General features: G+C 52.2%; 1 non-coding gene across 1 annotated transcript in view; it reads right to left on the bottom strand.

Annotated features, from left to right (window-relative positions):
• The window catches only part of LOC126434767 (small subunit ribosomal RNA), a 1,910-nt gene extending 1,630 nt beyond the window's left edge, over positions 1 to 280 (bottom strand). Inside the window, exon 1 of the ribosomal RNA XR_007579474.1 lies at positions 1 to 280. This exon is cut by the window's left edge and continues 1,630 nt beyond it. This is a non-coding gene — a ribosomal RNA (small subunit ribosomal RNA).
• Between the last annotated feature and the right edge of the window lie 4,720 nt (positions 281 to 5,000).

The following is a 5,000-nucleotide window of genomic DNA, read 5'->3' as shown; positions in this document are numbered from 1 at the left end:
AGCCCAAAGTTATTCAGAGTCACCAAGGCAAACGGACCGGACGAGCCGACCGATTGGTTTTGATCTAATAAAAGCGTCCCTTCCATCTCTGGTCGGGACTCTGTTTGCATGTATTAGCTCTAGAATTACCACAGTTATCCAAGTAACGTGGGTACGATCTAAGGAACCATAACTGATTTAATGAGCCATTCGCGGTTTCACCTTAATGCGGCTTGTACTGAGACATGCATGGCTTAATCTTTGAGACAAGCATATGACTACTGGCAGGATCAACCAGGGAGCTGCGTCAACTAGAGCTGAGCAGCCGGCCGCCCGGGAGTGTGTCCCGGGGGCCCGCGCGAACACGCAAGCGTCCGCTCAATTATTCTGCAAACAGGAGGAGGCTGAGCTCCCCTGCACCATACACCTCGAAACCCTCTCAGGTCCCGGCGGCGCGCAGCGCCGTCCTAAGTACTTGGTCGGGTTCGAGAGAGGCGCAATCGCCCGGAGTTTGGCGAGTAGACGCTTTAGGTGCGACCACCCGTGCTCCCAACTGAGCTTGCCGCTGCCGACAGAGGCCCGGGAGCGTGCTGTCGTGGCATTGCCGGCGGGAGACAACACGCGCCACCTACGGTGACCGGCAGCTCCAACGCCAGCGCCACAGAAGGACAAAAGCCCCACTTGGGTGCCGAAGCGAACTCTCCCAGCACAGCGCACGCGCCAACACGTCCGCACAGCTGCGATACAAACCACCTGCGAGAACCGCAGAGGCGACCGAGCAGCAGACGGCGTCGCGGCGCCGAGCGCCAGGCGGCGGCGCATCCTCAGCGCACACAGTCCTCAATCGGACCAGCACACTGCAGATGTCCACCGCGCTTCGCACCGGGCCCGCGAGGACCTACTTTGGCCGCACGGCGCCGCGTGCAGGGTGCGCCGGCGCGCAGCTGCGCCGCCTGCCGCCTCCGTCGGCCGGCGCGCCTGCCACTGGCCGCCCCCACCAGCCGGCTGTAGCGCGTGCGCCCACGCACCGCGCGGCCAGCACGCCGGGAGGCCCCCCCTCACCGGCCGGGGACGGTCCCACCCAGCCACCGCCGCGTATCGCTTCACACCCAGATGCCATTCACGTTCGTGGGCATGGTGGGTATCGCTGGAACAACCGGTTGGTAGCTCAACCGATCGTCGCCATCACTGATTCACCTCTAGCGAGAACAACCGCACCACAACGGTTTACCAGTTGTTCATTTGCGTAACGTCACCAGCAAACGTAGGCGTCCATCGCCATTTGCAAATTCAACGATTGTTGCATGCCTGTGTCAGGTGTCACGACACACTGTCTGCCCACATACACGCAACAACATGTGCACGCTTCGCGAACACGTGGAAGGTGGCCCCCGTACGTATGCGATGTCCATTGCGCGAACGACTGGCAACCGGCCTCTGTCGCATGTCGCAGATGTGGAACGCAGTGCACCATGCTATCACGGTGTGTGAGAAGAGACGACTACGTCTGACAACACGCGCCACTACATCAACAGACGGCTCATGCTGATCGCCATCCAGGGCATACCACACTGCAATCCAGCTCTTATAGGGAGACGACACGTAGCTGAGTGCACAACATTTGGACCGCATGGTTCGCCGTTGTTGGCGCAGTCGTTGTACGGTCACATGTACCACGATGTATCATTCAGTACATGAGGACCAATGTGCAGTACAGTGTGTGATTTGGACGTACAACATCAGCGGACAGTTGACACAGGCCGTACCACAGCGTAGGCTAAGTGCTTCGCCATGCGAATGCCAATGAACAACTGCAAATGCCAATGAACAACTGCAAAGGGCATTGAGCATGTACGTCCTGCTGCCATCCACATTACAGTGTATAGCTGCAAGGTGTTTAACATGAAGCGATACACTGGGGACCGGGCAGTGCGAGTAGCAAACTATATTGCGGGGGTTGCAGTTGGGCAACACTACACTAATTTAACGCGTCGTATGACAATTACAGAGCAGGTTAAGGCCCAACGTGTGTTGGGTTAAGGCCCAACGTGTGTTGGGTTAAGGCCCAACGTGTGTTGGGTTAAGGCCCAACGTGTGTTGGGTTAAGGCCCAACGTGTGTTGGGTTAAGGCCCAACGTGTGTTGGGTTAAGGCCCAACGTGTGTTGGGTTAAGGCCCAACGTGTGTTGGGTTAAGGCCCAACGTGTGTTGGGTTAAGGCCCAACGTGTGTTGGGTTAAGGCCCAACGTGTGTTGGGTTACAGCACAATGTGGGTTACGTTAAGGCGCAATATAGGTTACGTTAAGGCGCAATATAGGTTACGTTAAGGCGCAATATAGGTTACGTTAAGGCGCAATATAGGTTACGTTAAGGCGCAATATAGGTTACGTTAAGGCGCAATATAGGTTACGTTAAGGCGCAATATAGGTTACGTTAAGGCGCAATATAGGTTACGTTAAGGCGCAATATAGGTTACGTTAAGGCGCAATATAGGTTACGTTAAGGCGCAATATAGGTTACGTTAAGGCGCAATATAGGTTACGTTAAGGCGCAATATAGGTTACGTTAAGGCGCAATATAGGTTACGTTAAGGCGCAATATAGGTTACGTTAAGGCGCAATATAGGTTACGTTAAGGCGCAATATAGGTTACGTTAAGGCGCAATATAGGTTACGTTAAGGCGCAATATAGGTTACGTTAAGGCGCAATATAGGTTACGTTAAGGCGCAATACAGGTTACGTTAAGGCGCAATACAGGTTACGTTAAGGCGCAATACAGGTTAGGTTAAGGCGCAATACAGGTTAGGTTAAGGCGCAATACAGGTTAGGTTAAGGCGCAATACAGGTTAGGTTAAGGCGCAATACAGGTTAGGTTAAGGCGCAATACAGGTTAGGTTAAGGCGCAATACAGGTTAGGTTAAGGCGCAATACAGGTTAGGTTAAGGCGCAATACAGGTTAGGTTAAGGCGCAATACAGGTTAGGTTAAGGCGCAATACAGGTTAGGTTAAGGCGCAATACAGGTTAGGTTAAGGCGCAATACAGGTTAGGTTAAGGCGCAATACAGGTTAGGTTAAGGCGCAATACAGGTTAGGTTAAGGCGCAATACAGGTTAGGTTAAGGCGCAATACAGGTTAGGTTAAGGCGCAATACAGGTTAGGTTAAGGTACGACGTAGGTTAGGTTAAGGTACGACGTAGGTTAGGTTAAGGTACGACGTAGGTTAGGTTAAGGTACGACGTAGGTTAGGTTAAGGTACGACGTAGGTTAGGTTAAGGTACGACGTAGGTTAGGTTAAGGTACGACGTAGGTTAGGTTAAGGTACGACGTAGGTTAGGTTAAGGTACGACGTAGGTTAGGTTAAGGTACGACGTAGGTTAGGTTAAGGTACGACGTAGGTTAGGTTAAGGTACGACGTAGGTTAGGTTAAGGTACGACGTAGGTTAGGTTAAGGTACGACGTAGGTTAGGTTAAGGTACGACGTAGGTTAGGTTGAGGTACGACGTAGGTTAGGTTGAGGTACGACGTAGGTTAGGTTGAGGTACGACGTAGGTTAGGTTGAGGTACGACGTAGGTTAGGTTGAGGTACGACGTAGGTTAGGTTGAGGTACGACGTAGGTTAGGTTGAGGTACGACGTAGGTTAGGTTAAGGTACGACGTAGGTTAGGTTAAGGTACGACGTAGGTTAGGTTAAGGTACGACGTAGGTTAGGTTAAGGTACGACGTAGGTTAGGTTAAGGTACGACGTAGGTTAGGTTACGGTACGACGTAGGTTAGGTTACGGTACGACGTAGGTTAGGTTACGGTACGACGTAGGTTAGGTTACGGTACGACGTAGGTTAGGTTACGGTACGACGTAGGTTAGGTTACGGTACGACGTAGGTTAGGTTACGGTACGATATAGGTTAGGTTACGGTACGATATAGGTTAGGTTACGGTACGATATAGGTTAGGTTAAGGTACACATTGTTGTAAGGAAAGGTTTAATGGGGGGCGGGGCGGCCGGTTTGTTGATTGTGACTATAGTAAGTGGATGCCTGCGGCATCATCTGATTTGCCACGTCAGGATGCACCTTTGGCTCATGACAGGCGGCGCTCTGATTCCATGGTTGTGGCAGACCTGTGTCTTTCATTCCTGCCATTGTTTGTGTGCTGTGAGAGGAGGCAGTATTGTGATGTTGGGTGCACCCCTGTGTAGGACATGTGTGGGTGTTGGTGGCTTGGCTGAGCAATGGTGGTTGTCGGGTGGGTGGGATATTCTGTTTTCTGAGTGGACCTCCCAGTCTGGTTATGACAGTGTGGATTGTCTAATGTGGCGGAGAGGATGCACTGGGTGTTGTTCCATGCTGGTGCTTACATATTGTCTGTGTGCGTGTTACAGGCAGAGAGTAGTGCGTGATAAGGGTGTGTGGCTGACGTGTGGTTGTGATTGTGAGCAGAGTCTTTCAGCATGTATACGGACAGTTGTATACATTATCTGTATTCTGATGGCTCTATCTATTACTAATCAGCGCCGTGTATACGTTTAATCCGGTTCCAGTCGAAACTGTTGTATCTCTGTACATTAGTGACACGGCGAGCCCGCTATGTAGTTACTCGTCTCGGCAGCTTCCACCGGTGTATGGCAAATGATTATAAGGAATCAGTCTAGTCGTCAATACCGATGGTGTGACGTCACATGTCTGGGGTGGGGGACGCTGCGCCCTTCCGGTGGGTCATGGCCTAGAAAGACTCTTCCCACGCAGGGGGGCGTGGACTGTCATTGACTCTTCCGAGTAATATACTTGCCGTACGTTTTTGCGACTGCGAGTGCAACGCTCACCGGTACCGACATGGATGGAGCGCCTCCTAGCTGACCGCTCAGCATCGGCATTCGTACAGAGAGCAACGCGATCGCGTCTCTAGCTCGTAACTGGTACAGCTCGCAGCTCATGTATAGGGACAGCGGGAATGTCGCATATTGGACGTACCTCTTCATGAAACGCATGTTATAGGGGTGGATTGCACATTGCGACTGCGGGAAAA

Source organism: Schistocerca serialis, unplaced genomic scaffold (genome assembly GCF_023864345.2).
Source record: "Schistocerca serialis cubense isolate TAMUIC-IGC-003099 unplaced genomic scaffold, iqSchSeri2.2 HiC_scaffold_1195, whole genome shotgun sequence".
Lineage (NCBI taxonomy): Eukaryota > Metazoa > Arthropoda > Insecta > Orthoptera > Acrididae > Schistocerca > Schistocerca serialis.
The sequence above is the reverse complement of the archived record's forward strand: the minus strand, read 5'-3'. Positions and strand labels throughout refer to the sequence as shown.